The sequence below is a fragment of the Varroa destructor genome, unplaced genomic scaffold (genome assembly GCF_002443255.2).
Source record: "Varroa destructor unplaced genomic scaffold, Vdes_3.0 BEIS01000001.1, whole genome shotgun sequence".
In the NCBI taxonomy this organism is placed as follows: Eukaryota; Metazoa; Arthropoda; class Arachnida; order Mesostigmata; family Varroidae; genus Varroa; species Varroa destructor.
In genome coordinates, this window is record NW_019211454.1 from 51,749,291 (window position 1) to 51,768,744 (window position 19,454).

Here is a 19,454-nt window from a genome sequence, read left to right on the forward strand (position 1 = left end):
AAATTGTAAGGCGTTATTTTGTCTTCAGCTCATATTCAGGCATATTGGACATGGTTCAAGCGTCGGGAAAATTAGCTGGTCAGCGACAGAGGTTAACGTTTAACAAAGCTTGGAAAGTCGCCTGCTATGCAGTCGTCTGTATTTTGAAGATCGGCCAGTTCTTCTTAAGTGACCTTGATCAAATGCTGGAACTTCAAGCAGCTACAAGTTACTATGAGTGATACGAGCTCAGCCGTTTGGACAAAGGCCACTGCTATAAGCGTTCTGCAGATTGCGTCCCAAGCCTGCGAATAAATCCTCGTATTTGCAAATCCGTGCATGTACTGTTGGATGACACCAGTTTACGTTTCCTTACGCCATTAATATTGTCAATCGGTATTTCCGCTGCGTCGCTTCAGTTCTAAACACGGCCTCGTTTTTCCAGCTGACTTAAGTTCCCATAAAGTTGCCAGATCTTAGCCATAACGGTGGCTGGCAGAACTCGTCTTAGGATATGGCAAAACAACACGCTTCACCGTGGATCAATAGCTTAGATAGCGAAATCGATACGTCGGTCGTGCCGACGACTAATAGAGAGAAAGGATCCGTTAACAGGTTGACGGGACGGCCCTAAAACTTCTATAAATAATCTACTTGCTCAGTTTCACTCAAAAATTGATCTTCCACGACCTGTTAGTCTCAATGATTGTTTAGGACATAGCTCAACACGGCAACCCAGTGGTTTGTTGGCTTTCTTACCTGCTGCTTCTAGACCAGAATTCGGCAGAGGAGCAGACGAAGTAACTATCCCTCACGTTCATCACCGTCAATTTCTTAGCCAGCATCGCTATCTGTGCGCTATGCAGTTTAAACCGAGATTTGCTCAAGAACAAATAATCACACGGACACGTAAAAACAGACACAAATTTCGACAAATTCACACGTTGCTGATGCTAATGTTCTTGATAAATTTATCGCAGTTATTAGCGGTTGCTTCTGCTATAGTCGGTCGGTCGTACGGATCCGATCGGCTTGTTCCCACTATGTTATATAGGTAGTCCTCGTTCCTTATGTGTATCCTTGGGAGGCACCACATCAGATTAACGTAACGAACTACCAAAGCAAGACTGAACAGCCTATATGTACATCTATATATTGCACAGTAGAATTCGGGCTGTTTGTCGTCCGAGGCTAATCGCACATGATCTGAGGGACAAAAAGAAAAAAGGAGTAGGGCAACCGATGAAAATGGGCAAGGCAAAGATGACGATTCCTGCAGCGTGACGTTGACGATGACGGAGAAAATGTGCGAGAGAGAGGAGGACGTGAGCGACGTAGATCAACACTGATGCGCATCGAGAGTAAATCGAGAGTAACTGGAACATGGCTGAGTACGGCGGATATGCAATTAGTTTTTTTAGCTAAAGATGAACAGATAACGAACCGGTGATGATCGATTACGTGAGACTCTCTATTAAAGAAAATGTGCACGTCCTGGCATTAGAGGTTTTTGCGGCGAACCAATTGGAAACGAGCTTTCTAACCATAACATGTATTTCTATGGGAACTATTATTTCAGTAGGTATCTTGTCTAATATGCGATAATTTCTCTCGGTGAAAATACTGATCTTTCAATTGCATAAACACAACAGCCATCATATGTTAATTCCCAGTAAGTACAGATGTCGTATCTATCACAAATTTCGCATGTTATTCTAGTAAGATGCAATCTGCCGTTGCCGGCGTCATACCTCTTTGGCATGAATCATTTCATTGATTTGTCTCAGGAAATGTTAGCTTTGTCTTACTTCTTTAAATCATAATGGTAATAATAATCCTAAAATATAGCTTCAAAGTATAGCAATAAAACATTTAACGACGTACACGTAGATTGTCAACAATACTCTCAGTGCTCTACGAGAAAACTTCTCTCCCTGTAAAACTTGAAAATTATCTTTCACGAAAATGAATGAACCTTCATAAAACGAGCAATCCTTAAAATTCATAGTTTCATAGAAGCATCGTGTCAAACGTAACGATTGATCTACGTAGTTCCCTTATTTTTATTGGCTTCGCCGCTTCTATGTTTTTGTTTATTTCAGTACTTCATCGTTAATTTGCCAGCTCCTGCATAACTCAGCAAAACTGTTCGCGTTTGAAGCCTAATCATAGAGATTTTCCCTTTTATATAAAGGTAGAGCTTAGATGTGTCCTACGCCATTGGATCCCAGCCAGAAACCTCATTCGAAAAATGCTACTACCAGATTTAAGCACCCACTTGCTCAGTCATTGTTCAATTAGCCAGTTGTATTAAGAAATGTATGCTGTTTAAACAATGGCTTGCCATATTTTCATGAGTGATATGTCTAATTTTACCCTACATAGGGTGATTATAGGGACGAATCGATTCTTTGAATTCATTTGGTAAGCGGACATTTTGTGTGAAGGAAAATAGAAAAAATTAGATTGCCCCCAACTCATTTGGTGAAATCTTCCGATGAGTTATCTTGCGTGGGTGTTATAGCACTTGATACCAAGTCGAAGTTTTTCTTTGTCAGAAAGACTTTGTGTGACGGTATTGTCTTTTCCTACCGATCTCAGAAACACGTGGCGGTTTAGGTTCGAATCCGATATATATATATATATAGACACACTTTGTTTCGTGCCCGGGGGTGGGGTGGGAGGAGGGAGGGTAGCCCTTTGAGGCCACGCCTAACGGCTTAAGAGCGGACGCAAAGCTTGAAACATTTATGGGAAAGGAACCCAAAACCCACATTTTTTTTAAAAGAGCTATTTTCTTCAAGCAAGTAAATGGTGTCCTACTTTTTTTCTTCAAAGTTCGGGCTTTTAGGTTTCTCAATACTTTTGCTATTTGGTCAATATTTAATTATAATTCGCAGCAATAACAGTATAGACCGAAATGTTTTGAGATTCTACTATTGGTTGAAAAATAAGATTGCCTATTTAATTTTTTAGCCGCAAAGAAGCACACGGTTTTCTAAAATGGTGATAATTGTTCTCGATCAAAGATTATGATCAACTTCCTCCATGATCATGATAACACTAACTTCTAGCACCTTGAGACGACTGGTTATATATTGCTAGATGGAGTATGTTCTATTTGTGTGTCAAGTGGTCAATAAAGGCTTTGTCCAATTCCGCTGCAAGTTCCACCAGAATATAAATAAACCTGTTAGCTGCACTAGTCAGCACAAATCAATGCATGCCTATATATCCGAATGGTTGGTTACCATCTTCTAACCTTACTAAAGACAGTCGTTTTCAGCCACGAGTCCGGTGATTCTCTGTACCCGATAGACGCGTCATTGTTTATGTATAGTTGTGCGTGTGTGGACATATCTGCTTTTAGCTGCACATTGAGACAAATCGCCATAAAGCCAAATGCTTGACCTACGGCCTTCCTTCTACCCCTCACCATATTTCCATTACGTATCACTAGCATTATAATCAACTACTACAATGCTCCTATTGCCTCAAACTTGTCTTCGGATCAGATCTGATGGAAGTGGTTGGCAAAGCAGTGGTTCAGTAACGGAGACGGCCGCAGCAATTACAATAGCATCGCCCATCTATCGTACGGTAGTTGCAGCGCTAAAGGAATCGTGTCTGTGTGTAAGATTCTTTATTTCTCCTTGTCTTTAGTCCGTTTTCTCATTTCCCATATCTTTCAGTACTGAAATATCCATATTGTCTGTCGTAGAGTTTCGTCGTCGCAGGTTTCGCTATGGACGTATGGATGGAAGGACTAACGCCGGCGATGACCGGTAAGCCTCGGCCAACCCGTCTGAGTCCTCGACGAGAGATTGACCTTAGCAATTGTAGTAGGTGCAGTTAAGCCAAATTTTTATTAGCGCTCGTTTGTTCACCGTAGCCAAATCTGCCGCTGCTCTTGTTGTTCTTAGAGCTAGCACCACGAATTGCCGTTGGTGCAGGCCGCCGTGATTTCTGCTCCTGCCGCTGCCACCACCACCGTCGTCGCCGCCGCCGCCGCCGCCGCTAACAAAGCTGGGCTTGCTCGTTTATCGTCGGTTCGGTCGAACGAAACCATAATACCACAATATAATCATAATCATAATATGAGGAATATGAATCATGATGTTGTTACCTCTGACGTCGTCAGCGAAAATGATGATGATGATGATGGTGATGATGGCGCTGATTGCTAGTTTTTAAAATGTTCTTTTCGTTGTCTTGCCCTCTCCGTCCATCGGCGGCTGTCGGGGCTGGGTTCCTGCTTCAGCACGAGCCTTAGCCATGTAAGCTGTCGGGCTGTGTAAGTTTTCCAGTAGGGGAATGCCTAAACAACGCGCTTGCTCGACCGCCGCAGCAGCTGCTGCTGCCACCGCCGTCGCCGCTGGCTTTCCCGTTGCTACCGTTGCTACCCTTGAAGCTGCGGCCGCGTGTACGCGCATCTCTGCCCTTCAGCTTTGAGCTGCGATCAGCGTCTTGACGTCTCTCATTTCCTATGTCTCGCTGCTCGCACACATCGTCGCTGTTGTTGTTGTTCTGCCGTCATAATCATCGTCGCTTGTTCCTTCGCGGCGTCTCCTCGTTTCACCAAACCCTAAATGGATTCGGTTTCATGTCGTTGGCTTTTCATTGAATCAGAAATATTTGGCGTAAAGTACTAAATATTCTGACAGAAAAAAAAATGGAGAAAAGCAAAATTTTGACGAAAAGGAGAAAATTGCACAAGGCGGACGATGAATGGAGAAAAGGAGAGGCCTAGCCGACAAGTTGGCCACTAGATATTGACGGCGCCGCTCACAGCAATATTGGCTAGAGACTTTGCTTTGATCGCCCAGCCCAGCTCAGCTCAGCTCGGCCCAGCCCAGCCCAGCACAGGAATAGTGGCCACCAGGTTGGGTCTGGCTCCTCGTGCTCGTCCGCATACACACTAACTTCTCCACTCCAGTTTACGCTTTCCTATGGGAATAAATTCTATTGCGTTCCCGTTTTTCTGTTTCGTTCGCCTGCTTTCCCTCGTTTTGCGTCTCCTGCTACCGCTGCCGTCGATCTTCTGAAGCTCACGCTGAAGTTCACACATAAAGTACTCGGTATAGTCCAATGGCGCGGCTTATTGCGGGCTAGATTTGCTGGAAGAATATATACTATAGGCGCAAGTATGAGTCTAATAGTTGCATCGATGACCCTGCTGATGGTGACGGCATTTAATATCTATTCTGTTGTTTGTTGCAATCAGGAGTTGATATCTATTACAACCACTATAAGTACTGCTATTACTTATCATTGATAACAATGAACATTGAATGGCAATGGCGCTAGTTTCAAGACGATATAATAATAAAAACCTCAGCTCACCTCAACTGATGTTGAGAGCGTTCGTTTATTCATTTACTTGGGTAACCGTGCGCATGCTTATATCTGTAGAAAGAATAGACAAATTTAGAATTCTATTACTATATCTTCAGTTTCAACATTTATGCCTTTCTGCTGTCGTAGCAGCGTCGAAGCTATCTACATATCGTTAGGTAAAATAAAATGAGGCTCGTGAGAAGGAGGTTGTTTAGTCTGTAGTTGTCCATATGGGATGCAGTCAGCAGCCGAAGCACTGATGTCCTCCATGTTGGTCTTTGTTCGCTGAATGAACATACGTATTTATGAGGCGAAGAAAATGATCGTTATGACAAACACTGCCAAATATTATGACATGTTAGTGCAGATATTTATGCTTCACAACTATATTATTTTATACGGAAGAGAGATTGTCTATGAGGTGGAAACAATTGAAGAACTACATGGAAAATGTACCCCATTTTTCGATAAAAGCGACACAAAAGACGATCACTAATTCGGAGCTAGCTATCAATGACCGCTTGCTAGGTTCTGCTATTATATAGAACGTTCTTGATATTGAAAAAAAAAATGTCGTTTACCCTCAAACATTTACGCCTGCTCTTCTCATTGAGCCTTAGTTCGGCTATTCCCGTTTATGATGGTAACAACCTGTAAAGACAATGATGTTTGTCCGTGATTAAAAACTTCCGTTAAAGCGTATCGTCAACGCATGAGCCTCTGTCAATGCTTCAATGCGCAATTGTATTGAGATCTTAACGAATAGCTAACAAACACATGCAGGCGCTGTGCTCGTTGTTCCTGCCACTAATAGGACACTCTATATTACTGTATATAGTTGTTGAGGTCGTTCTGTGTTTATTGAAAATTTCCTCGACTTCATTGTTTTGATTTATCTTTCTACCACGACTATGACCATGATTATGTTATTATATTCTCGTGACCCCTATCATGGTCGCTGTTGTGATATCGTTTGATTTTATCTTTGTTTCGTTTTTTTTTTTTTTTTTTTGCATTATTATTACTACTACTACTACTACTATAATCGTTGCGAGTTGGACTTATTGATTTTAGCCCGCGATTTTTGTTGCTACGGCCGCCATTATGATATTGCTGACTGGTTTCCTCATTGGCCAGTTCCCGTTTTGTGCTGTTGTGTGACTGGTGGTTGTTGAGACCTACAGGGTGTTCGGGACAAATTGGGACGCATTCGGCTATTTGACGAAGTCGGCATACGTTCATTCGCAACTCTCGGTCCTCAACGAAGGCCAGCTCTTCTTTTGGGAACAAAAATCACAAACCTATTATGTTCGGAACATAGACGAAGATCATTTCTTGTACAATACTTTCCGACCGGATGAATCTTAACCGTGATTATACACTTATTGGCCATCCGGCATCGCTGATCGGCGTTGTTGCCACTCTCCATGTAGCTTTCAAAAAACACGAAAGAAATTTTCCTGAGGCCACCATAATGAATAAGTTTGGAGATCTTAAAAAGATCTAAAAGGAGATCAAAAAGGCTTTACAACAAAATTTTAATGATTTGGGAATTTTGGCGCTGAAATGAGCGGCTCTTTTTAAGAGTATCGATCGCTGATTTGGTCTTCCAGATAAGCCTCAACAGTTGGACTTTTGGGCCTTACGGCCCTTTGAATTTTCGTTCACTTTTTTATTGGCTACTAGCTTAAAATATAGTCCACTATATTTTTTGTGTGCGGCGTATTTAAAGTGGTACTTCAGCGGGCCTAAACGTGTCAATCTTGCTTCCCTTTGGGTTACTGCCGAAAATACACTCATCAAATTAGGGAAAAAAAAAATTCTTAAAATGGATCGTGACCAGTTCTGGTCCTTAATCGAAATCAACGGCAATTAAAACAAATGAACAAGTCTATCAGAAGTGTAACTATCGGCATATGCAATAATCGTCATTTAAATATCTGGTTTTATATAGATCAAACTTATAAACAGGCCGCGCCGATCTCGCCCCAATTGGTCCCTAGCACCTTGTAAAAAAATAATAGGCATCTCTACGACAAATTTCGTTTGACCTGTCGTTCATATTCGACGACCAGACGGTGCGCTTTATGACAACATCGATATCGAACGTCCGCGTATTCCGTTCGACGGCTGCGATGCCGTTCGCTCGACCAAGCTGAAGTAAGGTGCTTCGATATTCATTTTCTTTGAGTATCTCCTTTATCTCCATCTTGTAGATGAATCGTGGTCTTCATTTTCTTTTTCTCATGTTTCTTCAACTTTTACAATAAAGAAGCGACGCGAAACGTTAGCACGGAGGTCCTTAAGATGTCGAACGGCCCTATGTTCGCAATGGCTCGCTGACTGTCCTTTGCCATTCATTTCGGACGTTTGGCGTTGGCTCGACAGCCGGCGTTATCGTTGCTTGATTCGTCCTTTGTTGTTTTATTATTTTATTTCATCGTGATTATGTCTCGAACAGATGAGAGACAATCAAATGGCAGTCACGGGGCGGTCAATCGCCACGAACAATACAGCAGACAGATAATGCTCTCATCAGAACCCTCACCCCCCATGCTCCTTCGTCCAGTTTGCTCATCTTCGCGTGGTCTAAGGCTTCTGCTGTTGCTCGTATCCTTTTCAATGATTCCCAATGAGCATTTCCACTTGGTCGTACCTCGTTTGCGCTAGTTTGAAATGCTACAAATGATAAAGAGGCCACCGCTGTCTCCGCAATGACAGCAGCAGCAGCAGCAGCAAAAGCAACGATAACAAGATTTTTTTACAACTTCTCATTAGATCCCCTTATGTACTGTCATTACTAGCAGGACTGCTGTCACTTTCTCTGAGCTCAAGTCCTTTTTACTGATGCTGTTTTTCAGTATTCCAGTACGCACAGGCCGAACGTTGACGAAGTAGCGCGCGTGCGCGATTTTTTAATATATTCACTACGCAACTACTTTTACGGTGGTGCCAACGTAGCCGAGCTGATACTATGCGGCCATTATTGAACTCAGCGTCGCTGTTCATTGCTTCGGCGGTGATGGCAGTGGTGAGAGTGACAGAGAGACAAAACGGTGGATGTAACTGCAATGGGGTTCTGGTGACCGCGGTGGCGTGTTTTTACAGGATCCCTATGATGACCCCTGTTTTTCGGCTATTGTTGCTACCGCCGCCACTACCGTTTTGCGCTGTTGTTATTGATTATTTCAAGCCATGACATTGGTACTAGCAGCATTTCTGTTCAGGCTGTTACAACGATTAAAGCTAGTACTACTAGTACGGTTAATATATTGCTATAGCGGCAATTGAATTATTGTCCTATTACCTTCCTCTTGATTTGTGAACGATTCCCGTGTATGTTTGTCCAGGTGTGACCGCCGCTACCATATACGTTCGTATTGACTCTGCGAAGATAGAAATCATCACAGCACAGTGAGATGACTCCAAAGGTAGATCGCGGGAGTCGGGAATGACAAAAAAGAACAGTGTATTGTAGTAGGGCGGCGGTGTGGGAAAGGGACAAATAAACGGCGGAGAGTTAAAAAAATACATATTTTCTTAGAAGCTTTACCAGCGTCGTCATCCATTGTCCAGTAACTGAATGAGTGAGCGGGAGACGACAAACTACCGGCTGCTTCTACCGCCGCCTTCTGTCAGTTACTCTCGCACTATATCCATTTGCTGTTAACATCAAGTATCAGCTACTGCTGCGTTTAGGGCAGAAGCGGTAAGCACCCCTCGCGACTTTACTACGGCAGAAGCAACGCCACTAGTAGAACCGCTTTAAGCGTCATGAACACCAACCCACATTTAACAGCGACCAAATCTCGAGCAACGAAGCAATGACTTAGTCATTTCTATAATTCGCTTATCATTACCTTTGTGTTGTTTTTGCCGCCGCTCCCGACGCGGATGACAACAACTACTGAAGAAACGACAGCGAACACCATGGAACGACCCCAGCAGCAAACTGCCTCTCTATCCGGCACTGTTCACAATGTTCTAACCAGTTACACTCAGTGGCCCTTCGCCTGTGCGACTTCAAGCCGACCCCCAGTCTTCGTTTTCATCGGATACGGACAAGTCGTTAAACTGCACTGCCGACATCGGCACCGCTACAGCTGCTAGACTACTATTGGTTATCATTATGACGACGCCAGAATCAATGATGAGTCGCCATTGCCCTTGCTGACGCTCGTCATGTCATCACTGCTAGAATTAGTACTGATTCTGCTGCCGACGACGAGTGCCGTTGCTTCCGCTTATCCTGTATGTACGCCAGATGCATTGTTTGCTCAGACACGCTTATGGGCACCATTTCAAAACATACTACTATAACTACTAATGTTAGCCGAGCTTCGCCATCTTCGATAACCCTTCGTCGTCCACTCAGTCCTACTAGCTGCTTCTCCCGTTACGATCGTTCCTATTTCATCGAGCTTCTTTCTGCTAGCAAACATGTGGAAAAACGGTGGCCCAAAAAGCCAGTTAGCATTCTGGACAACGCAACCGCAAGCGTTATTTTTTTATAGCGTATATCTGAGGCCAGTTTTCACCGACTGCAATTACAATTCGTACGCAGCGGTCTGGAGCTTGTCTCTTTGAATGTATTCTATTTTCAATTTTAAAGCATAGAAGAGCTCAATTTATCATAGCTCGACGAAATGCAAGTGTGACTTTTATCATTTTTTAACAGAAAAAAAAATGTATATATGGCTATTAATAGTAGTTATTAGGATTTATTTTTTAACAGCTAGATAATACGCATAGGTTTGTCACCGTCCTAGTTTATCCCTCTATTTATGACCTATGGCACGGGAAAACTATCCGGCCATACTAAACACTATATCGCCAGTACCAGTCACTTTATAGCATAACAGTATGAACGTTATCGACATCAGGCCATAGATTAGCACATTTTTCATGCCGGGTTGCTTACGGTTATCGATAACTTAAGTAATGTCTCATCTCGGTAGGCGATCGTCGTGTTGCTGCTGTTAGTGCTGCCGCGTCGGCTGTTAGACGATGCTTCATTGAAAGCAAACATGTTCCGCCATGTTTCGAGTTTGTTTTATGAACCCCTCCCTTACAAGTCTTCTGCAGCTATGGTTCTATGAGTGGTGGCTGGCGTTTTTTTTTTTGTAACGTGCTTGTTGTTCTGCCTGTTATGCAGCATAATAAAAAAGCAACGACATAAAATATATGCACGTCACCAGTAAGCGAATGGACAACAAGGCGGGCGAGCTGAAAACGAAAACGAAGTTCACTGGACGGGATCCCGCCGAGGATCGCCGCGCTCGACAGAACGGTCTGGCAGGCGGGCGGGCGGGCGGGCGGGCGGGCGGGCGGTCGTCTTGTTGGACAAGCGTCTATCTAAATAGATTTGTCACTAAGAGAGACAATCTGTTGCAATTTTCCGACACAATGGAGATGTCGTCAGCGGACGGTAGAGCAAACTTGTAGCACGAGAAGCAAGGGAGCGTTGACGAAGTCAGACATAACAGAAACGGGATTGTGGCAGCGGTGGCAGGAGTGGCAACAACCGGAGGAACTTTTGTACGAAATGAAGTGGAGGGCTACGACACCTACCTGCTCGCTTACCTGACTCGATCGCCTCATCGCTCACTGACTGGAGCTAAGCCAAAGCACTATAAAATAATGACAAAGAAGAAAAGAAAGACAGACGAAGTGACCATCTTAGAGTATCTTGGAAATTAATGATGGGATAGCAACAGCAGCAGCAGCAGCAGCCACGGACGCCGAAGAAACAACCCATATAAGACATAAATGATACGAAAAGCGCACATTTAAACATAGACGATCGGAAGTCTGCTAAATTGATGTGATCGTGATCTCATCCCCATGTGAAACCAGTCGTGATCCGAACTGTAAAAAGTATCAGTGGAGGTAAACAGTGGATGGATGGATGGATGGATGGTGTATTCACACTGGCACAGTCGACCCATGTTAGTTTATTTAAGACTTTAAAAAAAGAAATACATCGACTACTTTACACTCCATTGTGTTGTCGTAAAGTTATATATTTAATGAGCACAAGTGATCGATTACGCATGTTTAGTATTAACGAACAAAATCATTTTTCTATTTAATATAATACTGTGTTTAGCTAACATAGTATCATGTACATATTTTAACTAAATACATACAGACTTCGTTGTTGGATATAACTTCAGGTGGCTGGCCCCTTCCGGCATAAAGCGAAGTGTATCCACGCACGATTTGAGACCTGGGCCATTGCACGTGTCCCTAAATGTAATGAGTAAACACGTTAGCACTGAACCATGACGGAAACACATGAACCTCGTGAATGTATAGGTGACAGCCATTTGATACGATCCTTGCCCGCTTATGGTAGAACTAAACAATTGTGACCGAACTTTGCAGACTGTGTTTGCGTTGTCTGTTCCACTGTGACTCGACTTATAGCTACATCCATCGTTGTGCTATAAACATTACCTTAAATCCTAGATATGGCTGGGGAACTGGTAAGGTCTACGTTGCAGCGCATGTACGGATACGTCCCAGCGTGAGAACAATAGGAAAGCTCGTTCTATTGCGGTATCCCATGCACTAATCTGTGTGATACCCGCTATTCTAATTGAATGTTTGCGAGTTTTTACATATTACGACGCCGTTGACGTCGACGTTTCACATCGTTTAGAAAACGTACGTCGAACGTCAGTCACACAAGGTGCAATGCAGAACAACTCTATTAAAAGCGAGTTGTATTTCACTTGCGGTAGTGACCCCATTAAAGGCGGACCACAGTTTATGGCTAGATAAATCTCCGCGCGGTCCCGTTGGCTGGATTCGTTCGCCTTATATGCTCGCTGGCAGCCGCGACGATTACCCGTGCTCCAATTGTGGCTGGCACTGCGGTCGTCGCTATGACCAGAGGCGTGGGTGGGTGGCTGGCTGGCTGGCTGGCTGGCCTGGTATCTTTGTCGTTGCCGGAGAATCATTTCGGCGTCTTGATCGCTTCATTGAAATAGATTGGAATCTAGCGTTTTTAAAAGGTTTTTTTCTATCATATATAGACACACACACACACACACAGATAGGCATATTTTCCATATATATACTATGTGTTGCTAATGGCTGTGTGCGCGATAGTCCATCTGGAAGAGTGACCATGTAAGGGCGGCCTGCAAATTCGATGTACGTGCAAATACGCTTGAATCATAAATCAAAACCTTTAACGCTAAAACGATTTCAAAACAGCTCCGGCAGCTCAAATGGCGATGAGGAAAGCTATTTTAATGAAAAAAAAAAAAGGGTAATCATCCGTGAACCTTCATACTACTAGCTGTTATGTGTAGCGTTTAGCAAATACAAAGAAAAGTTCCGACAATTAGAGAAACAACAGCGTTTTATGTGCGTCTGGTCGCATGAATAATTTTGAGTCTAAATTCTAATTTACAGGAAGAAGACGAAATTTGTCCCATTATCGGAATATTGAGCGCCTAACGTAAGGCAGACGTGAAACGCAGAGTAAGTGTGACAGAAAAGCTTAAATGTCATCATTCGCTCTTGTTATTAGCCAGTTGTTCCTCTTCACTCGTAGAACGCGGCCACCTACAGTACTACCTAACTAGTACTATTGCCAACGATACCGAGTCGTATTATATTGTGTTACATACGTCTCCGTAGCACTCTATGCCTATCTGATCTATCGCTCAATGATGCTCGATCATGGACACGCCAAGGTGCGTACCACCATTATCTGTGCAGAAAAAGCTCTAGGGAATTGACTGTACGTCGGGCTGGGGTTGGTAATGATGGTGGAGATGGAACTCGGAGTGCCAGTTAAGAATAACACTATTGGCCTGGGCCGGCAGGCACCAACTACGAGAAACCGCAGAACCGAACAGAACAGAGTTAAGCTAGTTGTCGCTGTTTAAAATCGATGTTTCAACTAATTGTGCATTGCTCTATGCCAATGTCAAATTTTGAGTAATCTACAAGGGCTAAGTGCACCTAATAGAGTGCGTCTTTATTGGCGATAAGTGTTAACTGGATTGCGATCTCGCGTTAGAAGCAGCGCGTGTGTGATGATTCTACTGCTACTGCTCATTTTGATATGTTATCCTCCGTTCGTTTTATCTGGGTTTCGACAGTGTCCGCATATTTTGGCGGAGTGTTACCCGGCGGTCACAGGCCAGTGGGTCGTTCAAGAGCCACACGAAGCCGTTGGCTATTCCTACAGAGTGCCTTTCTCCCATATCCTCTACCTGGTCGTACTGCGTTCCCATAATTTAAGCATTGCCTTTCGACATATACGCTACCGGTAAATAGACAGATTTCACTTTGATCAAGGGAAATACGACGAGGGAAGAACGCCTGGAATAGGCTAGCTGGCTGGCTGGCTGGCTGGCTGGCTGGCTGGCTTCGACGCTGTCTTTTGGCGCTGCTTTTGGGGTTTTATAGTGTTGTCCTTGGAGTTCTAATAGATGTAATTTGTTAGCCTTTTATAATCTGATAAAAGTTGAAAAATATCGCTCACGATAAACGTATATGTCTAGGAAACGCGATGCTATGCTCGAATGCTACATAAAAAATAGAAAGTTTTTCTTAGTCACAATCTAATACTTTGATCATTCTAAATATACTATGAGTCGATATCTAGTCGATCAGACGAAAAAATCCACTGGACTTGTCTTACACATCTGCAATTGTAGTTAGTAAAACTTGCGCAAGGGAACACGGCTTGATGGCTCCACGTATTAAAGACGTAACCGGCTTGGTTACGAATGTATATATATATCAAAAGTAAGTTTAATTATATTGTTATATGCCATTCCAGAACTTTATTCATGTCGTATGCAGAAAAACTGTGCTTGATTTTGATCGGCTGAAGTGAACTTATACGATCATCTTTTATTATAACGAGGAACTTACGACACCGTAGAATTGATAAGTAACGAAATTATGAGAAAAACAAGAAACGACGATGACTGAATGATGCATAATGTATAATGAAATGTCTTTAAGGGGTTTTTGGTTCGGGTAGACGGATGGAAGTCTGTTCACCTAAACACCAAGTAGAACCGACACGAAGTGTAAGATATCAGCGCTCTATTGTCGCAAAACCCATAACAAATCGAATAGATTTAACACTCCGCCATGTAAGATCAAATAAAGTCACTTGCTTAGGGATAAGTTAATTAGTAGAGGTTACTATACGGGTAGAATATGTATTATAATTATAGAATTATGTAGAACATAATTGTAAAATATAAATACTTGTAAATAAAATCTGTTCTCAACAGCTGTGCTGCCCATTATGCAGTGTGACTATATAATGACTACTGTAAACTGTGCAATACCATATTTACGGGCTATTGATTCTTAAGATGTTCACCCTTGTCGTAGAATACTCTTATTGAATCAAAGCAAAGCTCACAGAATACCGTTCCTATCAGAGTTGAATGAAGTGAAGCCCTCATTTTCATTGTGCTTCCTTACGGAATTCTGCTCACTTATCGAGTGATGCTTTGTTAATAAACACTATCGTTCCTAATGAATCTTCGGTCCTGCTTCTGGACATACCTACTACACAACTCTTACCGATTTTTAGTTTGCCGTCAACAGCAAAAATATCTGTATGTGATGTTACAGAAATCGTACCTAAGATAGGTCGGAAGAAAGGTCAACTAGTGCGATTTGCAAAAACAAAGTGAGATAATCCAATGCTTAGTCTGAATTCCCTGATCCCTTTACTCTTCCTGTATCGCGGTGACGAGTCGTGTGTCGCCTGATTTTTAGTACGACATACATACGTTAGTGATGTACATCATTTGTACGAGCTTGAAATTACACTTGAAAGCGAAAGCAGACAGCAGGGCGGCGTGGACCGCTTTGCTGCTGCATGAGGAAGTTTCAGCAGCGAAGCTCTGGCGTCGCTCCGCAGCTCCTTTTAACCCCATTCCTTAGCCGTCGATGCTGCCCCTCCAGCAATCCCTAGACCTAGCTGGCGCAAGCGAGCAATGCTTCCTTTCCTGAGCGGCTTTCCTGTGTGCAAGAGCTGTGCTACCGCTCTACGTTCTACGAATTCTGCAACAGGACTAACAGCAGGCTGAAAATGGTATCAGCCTACTGCAGCGGCAGTAGTAAGCGGTAGTCAGGCAAGGCCCGCCGAAACGGGAGAAGTCTGGATAATTTAAAACAAATCAAGTTTTTTTCTTCCTGATTCTACGTTTCTCGCAGAAGCAGTAGCCCCTGCTCCCCAAAAGCACTGGCATGTGCCACAACCGCCGTTCCAGCAGCAGCCAGCACGGCTGTAGTTGGCCGTCGTACAGCCAGTCGTAGTCATCGTTTTCGTCGTCGTTGCCGTACTCATGGAGCAAAGGAATGGTTGCGCGACGGCCTTTCCATGTCTGACGGGACCCGGTTGTATTAACCCGGCCCGGCTGCTCAGAGAACGAGTGAACACCCAAGTGAACAAAGGAAGGAACGGACCGTCGGAAAAAGGACCGACCAGCCGACAAACGAACGTATGAACGGACACATGGATAGACCGCTGGCTCGCGTAGACTCACTCAGTCAGGCAGGCGTACTCACATAAAGACATACACCAACACACACACGCGCACACACACACATACACAAACACGCAGACTCGCACACACATACACAGTCACGCACACGCACACACACAAACACACACACAGACCCACACCCTTACACACGTATAGCTTTGGAGGCCACCACCGCTGCCGCCACCCGCTGCTGCTGCGACTGCCGGTGGCACAGCGTCAGACACACGGGTGTATTTTCATTAGTGTAAAATCTCATTAAAGTCGACTTTTTCCATTAAAAATTCCCCTTTCCTAGTCGCCGCCGTCGTCGTTGTCATTGTCGGCCACGGTCTCGTCCTCCTTCCACTCGCACTCTTCCTACAATAGCAGCAAGAGTACCGATTCGAGATAGCAAAACTGCCAAGCGGGAGCTACCGTTGCTACTTCTTGTTCCTTTTTTCCTCCTTCTATTAGCAATGGAGCATGGTTTGGCGGGAACGGTCCTCCGGCTGGTACGGGCTGAGCAAAGACGACACCGCCTGCACCAAGGAAAGAAGGAGAATCCAGGCCTGCGGAAGGCAGGCCTGGATTCTCCTTCTTTGCTGGGCGGTTGACTGGCTTGCTTGCCTGTCTGCCCGACAATTTGCTGTTTGCTAAGTGCTAAAGTAAGCGGCCGTGCTGTCTACGGCCATCACCACGGCCACCAACCAACCAACCAACTGAGCTATCAGTGGAGAGCCGAGATCGGAACGACGACGACGATGGTAGCTGAACTAAGCTGAAGACCGAAGCGGCCTTTGCTGTTTTTCTATGGAATCAGTCCACAAGAGGTGGTGACGATTATGCAATCAATAACAAGCAACTTCCGAAGCTGCGGATGCCTGACCACACCACAAACTTATGTCGCAGTGGTTAGTCACATATATACTAGTAGCAAAATAGTCCTAATGCGTTACAGGAACAAAATTACGACAGAGAAAAAGCTTACAAAAGAGCAGGACGATCCTTGTCTGTCCGTGTATCGTCTGTGGGTGTGCCTATGTATGTCCTGTTACACCTTTACGCTGCACTCCAGCCCGCATGGCTCCCATACTTTTTGCCAGACGGATCTGTTTTGGCTACAGTGTTACTTGGAAGCTAACTCGCTCTCCTTTCTACACATTAATGTTACTATAGCAACGAAACCATGGTAATGGCTAACGCTGGTAACATGGGCTTCCAGCTTCTGCCGGCCTCTTGCACCGGAGCTAACGAACGCCAAGGCTAAGATCGTAAGGACTACCAGCTAAGGTTGCAGGAGAAAGAACAGGAGCCGACTATAGCTCGGATTAAAATTTAACATCTAATTCGCATCAGGGAGAAAGAATGTAGGGGGTGCAGAGTGAGGAAGTTAGTTGGAGGGAGGCCAGGGTAGCTTGGGGTCAAAGGCAAGCAAGGACAAGAATAAGTAGAGACGAAAAAACATCCAACACAATATTGCTCAGCTTCTTATTTTTTAGGTCTTTTCACGTTCAGCCGATGCTGCGACTGTTGTTAACGTGATCGCCGCCACCTTCCATATCGGCTGTTGTTGCCGCAGTCATTGGCAATGGTGTCGCCTTGGTGTAACCTTGAGGCGTGTCGCGTATGAGCAACAGCAACGGTCTCAGCTGGTAGAGCGTGTTTCGACCGCTAATCCATAGTTTCAACTTTTTTCTCCTGCTGCTTCTACTCGAACTATTATCATTACGGCGACTAGTGCAGACCCCTTTCCAACATCTACTCTTCTTGTTCCTCTTTAAGGTCCTTCCTTAATGACATTTCAGCTTGGGCTACATTCTTAACTAGGGACGAGGCACAACGGACTGTCTGCCAACTGGCATGACACCCAAGAAAACTTACGCTTTCCACTGCCCAGCGTTTGATGGTGAATCGATTAGTTTGCGCTAAAACGAAAAGCAGAGTCGGTATTTTAAAAATAAGGTAGAGCATTCCCAAATTACTAGCATCGTCCCGGATGCAGCCTTAGCTTGAATAGCGATCGGCAGCGTCAAAGGACGTGGTGATGTGATAACTATGGAAATATATCTAAAACTATAAAACGAGCGGAAATTAGTTTCCTCGGGCAAGATTTGTTGCGGTACGTGATGACCAGCCAATTCCAGCAGCGGACAATGCCAGCATCGTATGCTTTTAAACGAATACGCCGCTACTTGAACAAGGGAAGTTTGGGAATAGTCCCAGTAGCTTATCCAGTTCCACAGTTGTAGGGATCTTCATTTTCAGTTATAGGGAATTTCATTAATTCCTATGTAAATTCATGTCTAGTTCAGAATTTAGCGCTGGCTGAGCGTGCATTTGCAGATCATAGCAGCGAAAGCGCTATTAGCGATGAAACCATTTCAGTGGTTGTCCAATAGTAACATGTCTACCTATAAATGATGAAACAGATGAGGGTGAATACTTGAGACACAGTATAGCCATGTTTCAATTCGGGTCTAGGACCTATCGTCTGACGCAATGTTTAACGACAGCTCCGGCTGTAAAACCCCACTTACCTCCTTTAATACGTCCATCATCTTCGAAGTAAAACGCGAAAAATTGACAAACACGAACGAAATATTTATTAAACAACAGTATAAACAAATCATATGTAAAAAGGACAATGGTTAGTTAATTTCCTTGACGATGCTGCCAGTGGGCAGTTGATTAAGTTTCAATATCGTCGCCAACAATACGACTATTCATCCAAGGTGTAATAATGTTCAAGCGTAAATTCTTGCCGTTTTTATTTATTGATTTTCCTTATCTAATTCTTCGCCGAATGTTATATACAGTGAGATAAAGTCTGTTCTTGTATTGCGATGTTGCTGTTGTTTGTTTGAAGTCGAAATCAAGCTTCGAAGGGATGTTCCCGTTCCAAAAGGGAGGTAATATCGACATTTCTTAAACTAAAAACCACATTATAGACTAAAAAAAATCCCCCAGGTGAACACTGACCAAAAGCTTAAAGAAGAGATGTTTCCGTCATAGCCGGAATAAACCCGTGATATTTTCCGTCTTAAATTAGAGTTATAGATCAACGTCTCATCGCTAATAATAATCTGATATAAAGCGGCCTGTTTTTGACCGACTAGATACGCAAGCGCGGGGCAATACCATGTCTGTTTATTGAATTTCCTGAAAGCTCACTATCCTACTGTGTAGATTATTTCCATAGCGCACACGCCACCCGAAATTGCTCGCTCATTCATTCCTGTGTAAGTTATAAAATCGCTGCTGAGTTTTGGCAGAACTTCCGTCCGATAACGTATGAAGTTTTTGTCCTGAAACTTCATGCGATATACAGGCTACAAGTCATCATTCAAGAGAGTTTCTCTCGTGAAATCTAGCAAACTGTTTTTTAACTGTGCCAGTAACCGTTGACCACTCCTAATTGGAAAGGTCTCTGTCTTGTTGATCTTATCAAAAACTCGAAGTAACGCTGGTTATGTTGGATGAGTGCGCGGGAACAAAACGGTCAGCGGCGCAATCGACTGGGTTAACGACATGTAATTACTACAACAAAAAATCGAGAGAAAATAGCTATAAAAAGTTAGGTTTGCGATCGGGCTAGAGTTTAGGTTAGGTTAAATGAAC

General features: G+C 43.8%; 1 long non-coding RNA gene across 4 annotated transcripts in view; it reads right to left on the reverse strand.

Annotated features, from left to right (window-relative positions):
- The window catches only part of LOC111255336 (uncharacterized), a 44,462-nt gene extending 32,338 nt beyond the window's left edge, over positions 1-12,124 (reverse strand). For 2 of the 4 annotated variants that reach the window (XR_015323805.1, XR_015323806.1), the window contains exons 1-5: positions 11,776-12,124; positions 11,466-11,565; positions 5,898-5,967; positions 5,323-5,385; positions 4,106-5,032 (exon numbers count right to left, since the gene is read on the reverse strand). This is a non-coding gene — a long non-coding RNA (uncharacterized LOC111255336). Of the gene's footprint in view, positions 1-1,426; positions 5,112-5,322; positions 5,386-5,897; positions 5,968-11,465; positions 11,566-11,775 lie in introns of those variants that run through there. The other 2 variants (XR_002675433.2, XR_015323808.1) reach the window with 2 other exon arrangements.
- Between the last annotated feature and the right edge of the window lie 7,330 nt (positions 12,125-19,454).